Source organism: Triturus cristatus, chromosome 3_1 (assembly GCF_964204655.1).
Source record: "Triturus cristatus chromosome 3_1, aTriCri1.1, whole genome shotgun sequence".
NCBI classification, from domain to species: Eukaryota; Metazoa; Chordata; class Amphibia; order Caudata; family Salamandridae; genus Triturus; species Triturus cristatus.
In genome coordinates, this window is record NC_140583.1 from 952,519,699 (window position 1) to 952,535,824 (window position 16,126).

General features: G+C 44.3%; 1 protein-coding gene across 2 annotated transcripts in view; it reads left to right on the forward strand.

Annotated features, from left to right (window-relative positions):
• CACNB4 (calcium voltage-gated channel auxiliary subunit beta 4) overlaps positions 1-16,126 on the forward strand; it is a 910,181-nt gene that overhangs the window by 573,215 nt on the left and 320,840 nt on the right. The gene's annotated exons all lie outside the window — the stretch shown is intronic.

Below are 16,126 nucleotides of genomic sequence, written 5' to 3' on the forward strand. Positions count from 1 at the left end.
CAGTTTCCCCACGATAACAAAAACACAGTTGTACTGGCGGTCCCCTAGTGGCGTTTCCCCAACGGCAGTAGGCCGCCGCGGTACGATTTCAGCAAAGCATCAGAACAGTGCCCAGTGGATGGATACAAACACAACACTGCTGATATCCATTGGCCAAGTGGACACACCTGAAAATCACACTCTATAACACACCCCATCCCAGCCCATGATACTTTGCCTCTCCACTGCAGCACAGCAAGACAGAGCAGCAATTTTGGTCAGATAAGGCTGCCCTTTTTCCCCATCCCATTTAACACTCTCCACACACTTCTTTTGCATTTTATACTAATATTCCCTGGTGTTTTTCATTTGTCATTCTCACCCACTTTAATTTACACTTATGTTACATAAAACAAATCACCAATTTTAGTGTAGAGCCACAATTATTTGGAATCCAAGTCCAACTTACTCCTCTCAGTAGGAAAATGGAAATGTGGTCCAGGATAATTGACAAACTGAATGCTCTAGGTACCACCCAGCACACAAAGGAGAAAATTAGGAAGCAGTGGCATGGCCTGAGGGCAAAGGTGCATTCCCTGGTCTCCAAGCAACACTTGGAGACCCAGAAGACTGGTGGTGGCCCTCCCAGTGCCCCATTACAACTCTTTCCCTGGTAGAAAAGGTCTTGGCCATCCTGCATTCTGAGGGCTTGACAGGAATAGCTGGGGGAGTGGAGTGTCGTAAGTAACACCTCACTAGCTGCCACAACACTTCAATGTCCTGTTGGCTCTCATCTCAGCTTTTGCTATTGTATTCTCTATCTAGTTTCCTAACATGCAGTACTTAAAGTATCAGAGATATTTGATTGTCAGTTTCAATGTCTATTGTTGCATATTATGTCACATATATCAATCTCCATTACATGCCACATGTTGGAATGCTGTATATAAGTGCATTACTATGAAATTATCATCCCAGGACCCATTATATGTGTCAATATGTAAATGTATGGTCCAGTCCAAATACATTTTGGCAACAAGTATGTAACACTAACCATTTGTCAAGTATTGGCAAGTAGAGATTGAAGTGACTACAACTACCATGAGTCCCTGTTTCTGTAACTCGAAACAAGTTGAAATTGTGAGTTTTCCCAGTTTTCACTTGTCTCACATGTTATAACTGCTGTTCATTTCTCATGGACTTAATCATTTGTCAAGTGTTGGCAAGTAGATATTGAAATGACTCCAAATATCACGAGGCCCTGTTTCTTTAACTCTAAACAAGATATAATTATAATTGTTCCTATTCTCACTTGTCTTCCATGTTACAACTCTTGTTAATTTCTCTTGGATTGAGAAATGTACATACAATGCTCTACTAAGTGACGTGTCTGCCTACATAGCTTTATGTTGTCCTGGTCTCCTCAACTGAAGCTATTGATGACATGAGTGACACCATACCAAGTGTATACCTCTGATATTTGTAGGGCATTAAGCTAAGTCAGCTGATTAGAAGTGGCAGGTGACCCATTGACTGCACTGCTCACAGGATTACTAATGCTAAATATATAACCAAGTTGTGTGATCACCTGTATTGCACTGGAATGGTCTACTACACGTTACTTCTCCACTGTGTTGGCATAAATGTTTGTCAGATGTCGTGTTTATTGCTTCATCCAAAATATTAGATATTTTTATATTATTTTCACATTGTACATTTTTTAAATTAATTTTTCACATATATTTTATATTCACTTTCTTAGTATTATTTAACCTAAATATTAATATATATTAAATAATGTTATATATGTTATAATATTTTTTAATATTTACTTTACAATTTTTATTAAGTATTTGTACATTGTGAAATAATTTTAACATTTTTAAACATTTTGTCCAACATTTTTAGAACATTTTTGCCATTCTTCCCATTCATTCCTATGAGAAGATAGTCTTTCTTTCTTTACTTTTATTAAGCGGCCATTACTTCCTACTGCTAATCACATTTAATATTCCATTGGTGTTATTTTGGGTTATTTTGGGTCATTTTTGGAAGGAAGCAGCAGCCGCTGGGCGCTGCAGTTCATCGGTAAAGGTAAGGTAATTTTACCGATTTTAAAGGTGTTTGTAAGGTTGGGGGGAAGGTGGAAAGTTGTGTATATGATGTGTGTGTTATTATTGATGTCAGTGTTTCAGTATGAAAGTTATGTGCAGTAAATGTGTGGCTAATTATTTTTATGTAGTTCAATATGTATGTATTAATTAATAACATGCATTAAAATAATATTTTGTACATTTCCAATTAATGTGTACAGTAGAAGCATTTTCTTGACCATAGGTGTATCTTATGTAACACAGTAACAGTTTCCCCTTCTGTGATGTTATACATTTTGCACCTTCTGTCATTATGTCTTTATTTACTGTAATATTATAATTGTAAAAACTAGTTATTTACTGTATGTTGTTTAGTAATATAGAGTTAAACATACATTTTCTATTCTTTTCAAAACTTTCTTGTACATAGTTTAGAGGCGTTTTGTGCTGGAAGTTTTTCTTTCAGCAAGCTTCTTTGTGAAACAGGTGTTTTTTCTGTTGGAAGAGAAAAAATTGTTTTGTTTATTGCATATGTTATATTTTTTATGTTTAACAATGTTTAAGTCATTAGGAGTTTTTACCGTTGCATGTTTAAAGCAGTTTTTTACATATACTTACATTTTTTGTGGTTTTTCATGTGTAGTGTGTTAGAAATTGATATTAATAATTGTTTTTACAAGTTAAACTTACTTAAATTTGGCTTTTAAATATAATGACTACTTACTTGCAATGCAGAAGTGTGGCTGTATATTTTGCAGGCTTGTCTTTTGTAGGAAAAACCGGCAGCTTTTCCTCCTCTTCACCTGTATAGGCACTTTTTTAGATATTTTTGCTGTTATTACTCTGGCTATTATATAGTTTTTTTTAAAAAAATGGTTAAGCTATTTTATTGGTTATAGGTTTGTATAGTTTAATATTCTTAATAGCTTGATTATTTTTTTCAGTCATGTCTTTATTTGGAAAACACTAATCAATGTTTTTCTATAGTTGTAGTTTACATAAATTGATATATTTAATATTAGATTTATTTATTTTAAGAATATACATAATATTGTTTTTAATATAAATATGCATTGTATGGAAATGGGATGTAAATATGTGTATTGTGTCATTTAGAGGTGTATTTTGTTGATATAGTTTACATTTAGTATTTGTGTTAAGTAAAATATTTGCATTTATTTATATCTTGTAGTTATTATTCTAGGATATATTTTTTGTTGTTTATTGGTTTAAATATAGTGTTTTAGTGTTTTTCGTATTTTTTACTGGTATTTATTACTTATTTTAATGATATTTATGGAGTCGATATTGAAGATTTCAATATTTTTGACATAGGTGTGATTATTTATGTGTTATGACATTTTTGTTTCCAATATTTTTTTTTTTTTTAAAAACCTTTATTTATGTCAGTCTGGAACACAGCTATTCAGCCGACATCCCGGAGGTTCGGCAGCCAAGTAAGGACAACACATGGAAGTGTCCATAGCTCTGGTACAGGAAAAGACAAAGGTTCCTTTTTTTAGAACAACCTAAAATAAATAACACAAGCAAGGCAGTGTACACAATAAACACGTGCAAGTTCCCGGTGGGGGCGCAGCCCCATTCTCAAACACAGAACAAAACCACCGGTCGGGTGGATGAGGGAGAAGCAGAGGCACTAGCAATCTAACATATTATCATCATAGAAATCCCAAGTTGGAAGTGAGGCTAGGGGGAAAGGTGCTCCACCAACGGTTCAGCGGCCGGGGGCAGACATATATCCCCCCTATACTGGTTCCATCGCCCCCATATCTTATGCCATTTCTTAGGCCGCCCCCGGGCACAGTACGCCGTCTTCTCCCTAAACATGCTCCAGTCCATATTTTCCATCCATGCTTCCACAGCGGGAGGTCTCTGAGAACCCCACAGTCGCGCAATATCACGCTTCGCCACCATATTTCCCAGGGTCACCCATTGAGTCTGCGCAGCATCATAGTCAGTAGGACCCCAGACATTCAAAAGACAGCGCCGTACCTCTGGCAACAGTGCAAAGCCCGTGATCTCCTGCATCACTACATGAATTCGCTTCCAGAACTCCGCAATCACACCACATTCCCATATGATATGTAAGAAGGTGCCCACCATCCCGCAGCCCTTCTTACACAAGCCATCCTCGGAGAAACCCATATGAATCAGTCGGGGGCCCGTGACATAGACTCTATGAAGTATCTTAAGCTGCACTAGCCTTAGCCGTGCCGGGATCGCGACCTCCTTAGGAGAGGAAATGGCATACTGCCAGTCCTCATCATCCAGTTCAAGACCGTCCCTAGTCCACTGATCACGCACCCCGAGGAGGAGGTCGGTCCGGACATTAACAAGCTTCTTATAGATTAAGGAGATTGTACTCTCCGGCATATGGCCATCCAGAATCCGATCCTCCAAAGGAGAGGACTCGGGCACAGCCTCCCCCTCGACGAGGACGGACCGCAGAGCGTGGCGCACCTTTGCATACCGGAAATATTCCGTAGCCTCCAGATCGTACTCCGTCCGTAGCTCATCAAACGATTTCAGTCGTCCCTTAACCAGAAGATCCCCCACTCTGGAAATCCCAATCAGGTCCCATTTCTCGAACCCCTTCGTGTGCCAAAGTTTCCCCAACACATCGGAATCAAACAACGGAGTGGCGCGGGTAAGCCTATCCTTCCAACCCAACGAGTTCGTAACAGCCTTCCACACGTGCACCGTCGTCTTGGTCGGTCCCGTGAGGGACCCATCCATCGACCTGGAGTAGAGTGCTCTAAAGTAATTACCCCCGCGCAGCAACCATCGGTCCATAGCAAAGCCGGGGCTCAGCGCCGGTCCGTAGACGCCGTGGTTGATAGCACTTAACTGGGTGGCCCAATAGTATCGCCTGATGTCAGGAAGCGCGATACCCCCATCGTACCACGGAAGGGTCAGTTTTGCAATAGCTATACGCGGTCGGCCCTCCCACAGCAGCGAGCGCTGGAGGCTCTCAACCTCCCGAAAATAGCTGGCCGGGACCAGCTCCAGAGTATTCTGCAGGGCATAAAGAAAGCGGGGAAGAGACATCATTTTGAACAGCGCGGCCCGGCCCAGGAGGGAAAGCGGCAGCCGCCGCCAACCCGCCACATCCCGCCGCAAGCGTGTCAATGGAGGGAGCAGGTTTCTCTCATACCGAACAATCGGATCGGTGGAGATATAGATCCCTAGATACAAAAAGCCATCCCGGGCGAACTGGATCGAGCAATTCCGCGGGAGAACAGGGACGTCTCCACACAGGGCGTACAGATACGACTTACCCCAGTTAATGGTGAGACCCGAGTTCCTACCAAAAGAGGCCAAAACGTCACAGACTACTATGAGAGACTTCCTAGGGGAGGTGAGGTATAGCAAAATGTCGTCGGCATAAAGAGAGATGCGGTCCTCATGATCTGGTGACCATCGGATCCCCCTTATGTCCGGGTGCCATCTTATCCATGCCGCCAGCGGTTCAAGAGCAAGAGCAAACAACAACGGCGACAGGGGACAACCCTGCCTGGTGCCCCTCCCCAGCTCGAACGGGCAGGACGCCCTACCATTGACCGCGACTTTGGCCAAGGGTCCTTCATACAGTAATCTCACCCAGCCAACAAAGCCAGGCCCAAAGCCGAATTTTGCAAGTGCAGCCCACAGATATGCCCACTCTACCGTGTCAAAGGCCATCGTGGCGTCAAGTGCGGCCACAACGGTCGACTCCTGCAGCGTCCCCGTCCGTGCAAGCACGCCGTGGATGCGCCTAAGGTTCAACGCAGTGTTACGATGCGGGATGAAACCGGATTGGTCCGGGTGAATCAGAATCCCAATCACCCTAATCAAGCGGTTGGCCAGTATTTTAGGAAGGATTTTCGGCTCGGCATTAAGTAGCGAAATCCTATAGGAGCTGCATTTATTTCTGGGCTTGCCATCTTTGTGTATGACCACAATTGTCGCCAGACGTTGGTCAAAGGGAAGGCATCCCATTTCCCGCGCCTCCACGAACATAGCGCGCAGATGCGGAGCAATCTTGTCAGGACGGAGTTTATAGAACTCAATTGGCAGACCGTTCGGGCCCGAGGCCTTGCCCGGGCGCAGTGAACGGATAGCACCCACGACTTCGTCAGCTGTGATGTCACCATCCAAGTCGTCCCTGTCTATATCAGAGAGGCAAGGCAGAGCCAGATCACGCAGAAGTTCACACGAGTCCTCAACCGGCCTGTCCGACACCGAGGTGTAGACCGTACGGAAATAATCCGCGAAGCACTGGACTATGTCATCCGGCTCAGTAACACTAACGCCACCCTCTGTAACAAGTTCTGGCACAACACGATTAACCCGCTCTTTTTTATCCAGCCACGCTATTAATTTCCCGGCCTTGTCCCCAACATCGTACAGTCGCCCCTGCTGCTCCCTACTCAGGGCTTTGGCCGCGTCCGTCACCAGGGCCTTATACTCCGACTGCTTAAGGCTCAATTTGTGCAGCGTTGTTGCCAGAACCTCCCCCTCCAAGGCCAACTCTAGAGCCGCTATCTCCGCCTCAAGCTGTGCGACCTCCGCATCCCTCCGACGCTTGGCTGCCGTTATCAAGGAAAGGGCCTCTCCCCTCAGCACAGTTTTAAACGCTTCCCACAAAGACACCGCAGACGTGACCGAGCCTAGGTTTTCCTGGAAGTAGCGATCGACCGCCTTCAGCACAGCGCTACGAGTCCTAGGGTCACGGAGATACCAGGGGTTAATCGGGGCCACCCTACCCCCCACCTCTCGACCAACATCCATACAGATCCACACCGGCGAATGGTCCGAAATACCCCTAGCCATGTGCCTAGCCTCAGACACAAAGGAGGCGTGTGCAGCCAAAGTAAGTACATAATCAATTCTGGAGAGACTGCCGTGCGCCCCTGAGTGAAAGGTGTATTGCCGCTGAGTGGGATGCAGCAGTCTCCAACAGTCAACCAGACCAAGGGTATCCACGAAATCTGTAAGCCATTTCTGCGCCCCCCCAGTGCTCCTCGGCGGGTGTCTATCAAGCAATCCGGAACCAACCGCATTGAAATCGCCACCCACCACCAACATCCCTTCTGGGAGATCCAGCAGAGCCCTCCCCAGGTCCTCAAATGTGGAGGGCTGCAGCGCAGGAGGGACATACACAGAGACCAGGACCAGCGTCCTGCCCTCCCACCTCCCCGCCACAGCCGCAAATCGCCCCCTTTCATCAACAGTGGTGGAATCAACCTCAAACGGCAGTGAGGCCCTGACAAGTATTCCAGCCCCTCTGGAGCCCGAGGAGAACCCCGAGTGCGCGACAAATTTATAGCCCTTCCTGTTGAGTGCGTAGCACATGTTACCTATCAAGTGCGTCTCTTGCAGTAGAACTATATCAGGGGAACATCGCTTCAGAAATTGCAGAACGATCCCTCGCTTAATGCGATCCCCTAAGCCATTAACATTCCAACTGAGTATCTTTAAGCCCCTACCCCCCATCCCGAAATGTAAGGAGACCACCACCCCCCCCGAAGAAGCGCACTCGAGCTACAGAAGCTTGCATCACTACGCCTTGCAAAACAAAAACCAACACCAACCATCCCAACAATCCCTGTCCACCCCCCACCCTGCACCCCTGCGTAAGCTTGAAAAGCCCCCCCAACTTGCAGTGTGCCTGTCGCCCTATTCTAAAACTAATCTACAAAAAGAAACCCAGAGGAGGAGAAAGCTCCCTTCATACCCCCGCCACCCCCCGGGTTACTACCCTCCCGGAGAAACCGAAAACTGCGAGTCACTGTCCGGGGCAAAGTCAAAATAATCTTGCACCAGAGTCCTCATTCTTGATCCACACCGCCACCTTCTGCTCCACCAGCATGCTCCCCGCCAGCCCGTCGCTGGGGCAATGTGTCCAGCCATTCTCCAGCCATGTCCGGTGAATCAAAAAAGAAAGTCCGCTCTTCATACACCACACGCAGTCTGGCCGGGAAGAGCATGGCGTATTTCAGTTCCATCCCTCTAAGCCTTCTCTTAACCGCCAGGAAGCTCTGCCTCTGCTTCTGCACCGCCTGGGTAAAGTCGGGGTAAAAGTTCACTGTGGTGTTCTGGAAGGCCGTCGGGCCGGACACTCTTGACGCTTGTAGAATGGCGTCACGGTCCCTGAAATTAAAGATCCTTGCGACAATCGGTCTCGGAGGGGCCCCCACCTTGGGCCTCCCACCAGGGACTCTGTGGGCCCGTTCAACAGTAAAGAACTTACTGAGGCCTTTGGGCGCCAGATGGTTTACCACCAAGGTCCACCGACTGTTCCTCCGAGTTTTCCTGGGACCCCAATAATGCGCACGTTATTGCGCCGTGCCCGGCCTTCAAAGTCCTCCAACCGTCGGGCAAAGAGGTCGTTCGCGGACCTCAAATTGCGGACTTGAGACATCACCCAGGAGGCCAGAAGTTTTAAGGTCCAAGGATTGAACCCGTTCATTGGTTTTCCCCAGGTCTGCCCGAATCAAGTTAACGTCGATCGAGATGGTGTCCACTTTGTGTGCCAAGGTCTCGAATTGCCGCCCGATAGAGGCCTGCATTCCCTCGATGGCACCCATAACATCCTGGAGGGTTGGTTCCGTAGCGGGGGGTAAACCGTCCTTCAGGGCTTCCAGTGGCCGACCCGAGCCGCCCGGTGACTCCTTCTGATGGGCATAACGGTCCATGTTGTTAGTTTGGGTGTACCCTCCCCGCCTGGTGCTCTTGGACTTCTGTTTTTCGGCTTCCGATTTGGTTGACATCGTGATCTGCAGCCGAGAACAGTACCCTTGCCCATCCAGAGAAGACAGTGCAACAAATGGCCGGCGCGGCGCACTCCCAAGCCAGGGCGCGATGAAATCAGGAAAGTGAAAGTGAAAGTGATGACACCGTCCGTCCGATGGCTCGCCCCACACTCAGCCGCTGTTGTTCAATTAATGCTCGGGCACCGTGCCAGCGCAAGCCCCGGGCATCTTCCGGGGAGCAGGCCGCAACCTTCCATGTGGCACAACTTCGGCGTCCGGTGGGCGATTTCAGTCCGGACAGCGACAATCACCTCAGCAACGGTTCGCCTCCAATATTCCGGGTGTTAAAGACAGGATTCGTCACAGGATATTTGCCGGAGGGAGCACGGGTCTCAGGAGCTCTAAGCTCACGCGGCCATCTTGGTCACGCGCTAGGCTCCTCCCCCCCCGTTTCCAATATTTTTGTTTTCGATATATGTAGGATTAGATACTTTTGTCATCAATATTTATTTGTATGACATAAGTGATTTCCTTTATTAGCTATGGGGATGTGATATCTTTGTAAATTACATTCATTTTTCCATAATTCTGTTTGTGAATATATTTCATTTCACGATATTATGTTAATGATCTGTACAATATGCACTAGACATTTACCCAATGAGATACCACTAACTAATAAACCAGTAGAAAGACTTGAGTTGGGCAGATATTTTGTGCAAAACTCTGGACTATTGTTGGATAAATGGGCAGGTAAGGTTACGTTCTGGCCTAGTCACTCACACAGCTACTGAAACACCCACACAGCCGCTCAAACTCCATTTCACACACTGCTTCAGCCACTCTCACATTCACTCACAGACCCACACAGCCTTATTCACCATACAGTCACTCTCACACCAACTCATAGACCTATAAAACTTCTCACAAACCCACTCACACACCCATACAAGTACTCACACACCCACTCACAGACCCATACAGCCACTCACACACCCACTTACTGGCCCATACAGCCACTCACACGCCTACTCACTGGCCTACAAAACCACTCACACACCCTCAAATCTAGTCACACACCCCTCATAAATCCATACAGACACTCACACACCCACTCACATACCCATACAGCCATTCACAGACCCAGTCACCCACCCATACAGCTACTCACAAACCCACTCACAGATCCATACAGCCATTTACACACCCACTCACAGACACATACAGGTACTCATACACCCATACAGTCACTCACACACCCTTTCACAGACCCATATACCCACTCATATATCCCCTCACCGACCTATACAGCCACTCACACACCCACTCTCAAAGTTTACAGGTTCCAGTTTATAAATAAAAAAAATAAAAACTTAGAAATTCACTAAAAAAACAAAGGTTACAGGGACATTATAGTTAGGAAATAGCATTAAAAAACATTAGAAATTCACAGATAAAACTAAAGGTTAAAGGGAGATTATAGGTAAGTTCAGAGAGTTAACTGAAATTTACGCCCCCAGCAATGCACTGCTTATGACCTTACATAATACATCACTCATGACATGGTCAGTTACATCACTGATGACATCTAAAGTTAATTAAATATATATATATATATATATATATATATATATATATATATATATATATATATATATATATATCACATTATCAACTGGACTTGGCCTGTGTAAGTAATCTGTATTTTGGTCCCACTGTATTTTTAATATCCCTAATGCAGTTTGAAATCAACAGATGTATTTTGTTTTGTTCTCATATCACCTCAAATAAGCAAACACACTCCTTGTCTCAACTGCCCCTAGCACTTGTATCAGGGTTCTCAGTCAATGTCTGAGCCAAGATACCAACCAGAGTCATACATCAAGAGCTGACCAAGAGGTTTAATCATTGGACATCATGGTCTTCCATTACACTCCAACAAATTCCAGAATGACCCAGATTCAGCCTTCCTCCTATTCCATTTAATCTTTTGGTCCAGTTCCCTAAAATATCTCACAGAGTTCCACCACTCCCTCCAAGTTGGGGGTAGGGCATGGCACCACATTTTACATATCGCCAGGAGGATCAAATAAAATATCAGCTGGTTTTGAAGCTTCGAAAGGCCCCATATTACAGATCATAGCTGTCCCATACCGAACATGATTAAGGTGGGTCTTAACTCTACTTCTTCTCCCAAAATGTCCGAGATCGTCTTACCCACATTCCTCCAGAAGTTTTCCAAACAGCGGAGAGCTGGCAAACATGTGGATATCATCTGCCTCTCGGGCTCCACACCTCTTACATTTGGAGTCCCCACCTCCTCTTATCTTAGTCAACTGTTGCCGAGGTACAATAGACTGTAGGGGCCTCATACATCAACATAAGGGATTACGATTCCTAAATAGCGATTTTTAAGGAATCGCTATTTGGGAATCGCAATCCCTTATACCTGTAGGAATCGCAATTCCTTATGTTGATGCATGTGGCCCCTAGAGTCTATTGTACACATTACCTAATTGCGAATCGCTATTAGGTAATGTCACTCCATTAATTTCTTTGGGCCTATAGGTCCATAAGAATGAATGCGAATGCAATTGCAAGGGTGCCAGGAGGCCTAAGGCACCCCGTTATGCTCCCCCAAAAAGGTACTTATGCACATGTGGTGCACACACATGCCCCACATGTCACTTTTGTGCATTTTTCTAAGATTTTGCAAATTACCATCAACTTGAAGTTGATGGTAATTAGCGTTTCCTAAATGCAAAGTCATATTTAGGATAGGCTTAATCCATCTCAAATAGGAAATCGTAATTTACAATTCCCTAAATGCATTCGCAATTTAGGTAATCGCAATAAATTGTGATTACATATTTTCCGAATGCAATGCCCTTGATGCATCGAAAAAGGCGTTTTACCTGCGATCGGCCTGTTTGCGACTGGTATTATGCTTGATGCATGTGCCCCTATGTTACGTGAAAACATGGTTTCTTCTCAATGCAGCAGATTTAATTACAGAATAGAACATGGTCATAGATACTTGCCATGACTTTTCCAACTTCACCCTTGGCAAGCATCCTTCTCAGACCAGGTGAGGGGGTCTCATGCTTTCTTCTGCTGCTGTGACCAAATATCCATACCAGTATGATACCTCCTTCTTTCTGGTTTTTGGATCCTGAAGATCCATCTCCATTGATTTTCCTCCAGACTGTCCAGTAAACACTCCGGGGTTCCAGTTGAATCCCACACTGGTGACCAATCACTGTAATATATTTCACATTACCCAAAAGGGACCGAATCCCATACCATATTTTTGCCGTGGCTTATAAGGTCTTCAGCCGAACTTTCTCAAACAATTTAGGAGCCCCAAACTTATTCATGAAACCAACCTCTGATGAATTAGTCAGCATAATACAATACATAAGACCCACCACGGACCTATCAGGGCGAAGCAGGAGCATTTTGCTATTCTTCAGTTGGTTCACCCAAAAATACATTCGAAAATCCGGGAGCCCCAGACCACCACTACCAGCCCTCCTTATCAGCTTTTTCCAGGAAAGTCTTATCCTCTTGTTAGCCTCGATAAAGGATGTGATTCTCCCCTGTATTCTCGCAAGAGATCTTTTTATTGAATTCTAACAGTATGTTGTCAAACAAATAAGATGGCCGTACAAGGTAGGGGAAAGATTCTGCCATTTCTTTAAAATCCTATCTACCTCTTTAGAACCTTTCTCCATGTTCACTGTAGAAACTTTCTCCAGATCCTGTAGTATTCTTGTCCCCAAATACCTTAGTTCCTTCAATAACATGATGCCATGATGATCCCGATTCCATACCATTACCGCAGTTTTACCACTATTAATTTCATAGCCAGACAGCTTCCAAAACAAGTTCACCTCTCCGATCAAACTTGGTAGAGCATGTCCAATGTTTAGGGTTTATAACATCAAATTATCGGCATATAAAGCTATCTTCCTGGAGAAGGTTTCCACAGTGAATGCCATATTTTAACTATTCAGCCTCAGGCTTTTTGCTCAAGACACCCCATAGATCTTACTAAGCACATTCCGGAACTCTTCCCCAATTCAAAACGCCCTTTATGTGCCTACCAAATATTTCCAGTTCACTCGATCAAAGGCTGTGGCCGCATCAAGGGTAGCAATTGACAGAGGAACTCCCTGGGTTGTAGCAAGATCTATTGAACCTATTAAGGTGTGTATGAGGTCTCTCATCTGTCTTCCTTGGAGAAAACCCGCTTGGTCTTCATTAATTAGACTCCCAGCTACCTTGCATAACCGGGATGCCAGAGAGTGATGGAGGACTCAGAAGGGATAGAGTGGGAATACCATAAATTCTTCCAGGATTTATATTTAGAAAAGCTTGAGGTAGATGAGGTTGAATTAGATAATTGGCTCTCAGGCAAGCTGTTACTGAAGCTTAGTTCCGAGCAGCAGCAATGCTTGTACTGTGAAATAACGGGAAATGAAATTCTGACAGCAGTTAAAAATCTTCAAAGGGTAAAGCAGCTGGCCAGATGGGATTCCAAACGAAATATACATTAGGCTGTCAGAGGTAGTAATTCTGGTCTGGCAGGAACTATTTAATGACATTTTGATGACAGATTCCTCTTTACCGGAATCTTGGAAAAAGGCAGTTATCTTGCTTATTTTGAAACCTGCCAAGGATCTCTTGCAGTGTCAATCATACCAGCCGCTATCACTGCTGAATTGTGATTATAAAATCTTCACAGATGTGTTCGTAAGTCAATATGTTAGATACAATATGAGTTCAGAAGTGTTTCTATTAAGGTTTGTGGTTTAAGCAGCCCTTTTGTTCCTTTGACTGATATATTTCTTCGAATCTTCAGATAGTTATAAAGGCATACAACTTAAGTATATCCTCATTTAAGTAAGAAAGGAGTGAGGAAAGGGAGGAGGAGGTTATGTTTGGATTTCTTAACAGTAATTTTCATTATTCCAATTCTTCCTTCCTTGTCCCATTACTTACCTACACCGCCACTCTCCTCAGCCCTTTATCATTGATCTGTTGGGCTTTTTCAATTGGGAAGGGGCATATTATCTAAGTGGGGAAATAATGAAAGCAAGAGGCTTCATGAGGAGTGCTGGGAAATTGTAGCAGCATTTAAGTGAGTAACAGGACAAGGACGGCAGACAGGAGAAATGAAGATTCACAGTAAGTAATCCAAACTCTACTGAGCTCAGTAGAATAGAAATACTCTCCTCTGATTCTTTACCTTCTCTCCATGATCCCAGTTCACATTCCTGCCTTATTTTTTTAAGAGAATTGACTCTCTTTTAACTAAGTTTCTGTGGAAAAATAAACCTTCCCGTATTGCTTTGTCTGCCTTAAAGGCGGATAAATCTTCTGGAGGCCTTAAATTTCCTGATTTTAAATCATATCATTATGCCTTCTCTCTAAAACAGTCTTCTCGCTGGCTCTCCGAGGCGCATCAAATTCACCCTCCTGTCTGGCTAAATATAGAAAAATGCTTTTTGTCTCCTTTTAATTTTAAAGAATCACTTGCCTTCCCTAACAATAATTATCTTTTCCGTGCGCCAGTTCTCTCCCATACGCGTAAAATCCTTGTACCTCTTCTTCCTTCTTCTTACCCTTCCTTCACTTCCTTAGATCAACAATCCATTTGGTATAATAAATTATTACGTGTTAACAATCGCACAATTTATTGGAAAACATGGATGCTTAAGGGGTTGGTATGGATCTCCCAGCTATTAGTTAACAACCTACCCAGGTCCTTTCTGGCTTTACAATCGCAATTTTCATTACCATCCTCGTATAAGGCCAAATATACCTTACTCAGCTCCTCCCTTACCCAGTATCTACACTCCCTACCAGCTACATCCACTCCTTCATCCGAATGCTCCTCTATTTTTCCTTTATTATCATCTTCCCCATCAGCCTCTTCCTTATATAAATGCTTGTTTCTCACTTCGGCTAGAGATAAAGGAAAGGCTGAATCGGCTTGGGAACGAGACTTAACCGAATGTTGGCCTATTTCCCTTTGGGATAAGTTATGGCTAAAAATTCATACGACGTCCAGAGCTGCCAATACTTCTCAAACCTTATATTTCATCTATAAACGTATTTTATTTACTCCAGTGAAGTTGGCTTCTATTTCTTCCGCTTCTTCTCCCGCTTGTTAGTCTTGCTCCTGTGTACATGCTGACCTAAAACACATGCTCTTTGATTGCCCTCCCATTGCCAGCTTCTGGGGCTTGGTCTGGTCTCAAATTAACAAAATCTTTCACACCCAAATTCCTTTTTCACTCACTAACATTTTCCTAGGTTCATTATCACCAGCCTGGTCTTCGTTATCCCCTAACTCCAAACTAATTGATCTATTATTAGCAATAGCTTTGCACCTGATTACCTCTAATTGGAAACAAGCAGATAAAGTCACGTTCAAAGCATGGTGGAATGCTGTTTGCTTTCATCATAGACTAGATACTAATCATGTCACCCCCATATCTCTTTCCATCAAAAGGGATCTTTTATGGCTCCCATTATCCTCATACCTAACCTGTGTTGCATCTACTAATATTACGCCTGTTACTATCCCCGAAGAAGTCCGGAAACCTCCCTGATATTCGTATGTCTTTTTTTGCTCCTCTCACATTTCCACGTATAATTACTCCTTTAGTTGTATTGCTTGAACTATAGTTAGTCTATATCTAATACATGTTATTGTTCTATGCTTATCAGTTTTGAATTTGAGATATAATGTTTAATTTTGATGATGCTTCCCTTTCTCCTTCCTACCTCCCTTGTTCCTCTTTTTCCTTCCTGATCCCTCCCCTCCCTCCTCCTATTGATGAAGACTGTATTCTTAGAATGTTTATATCATTTTTTTTATGTGAAGTCTTCTTATTTTCAGTAAATGTATTTCTTCAATAAAATTTAAACTTAAAAAAAGAATAGAAATTACTATATGCTGACCCTCTGGCTCAGGTGGTGGTGAATGGTAGGGTGTCGGCTCCCTTCGCACTGGGGAGAGGTACGCGGCAGGGATGTCCGTTGTCACCCCTTCTCTTTGCACTTTCTTTGGAGCCTCTCGCCGCCTGGTTGCGTTGGGAGCCGTCGCTGCGAGGCATTAGATGGACGCCAGAGTTTGAAGACCGTGTCTCCCTTTACGCGGATGACATCCTTCTGTATCTCACCTCTCCCCGACAGTCGCTAATTGTATTGGTGGACGTACTGAATTCCTTTGGTCGCAACTATGGCCTGGTCATCAACTGGGCCAAGTCATGTGTTTACGTCCTCTCG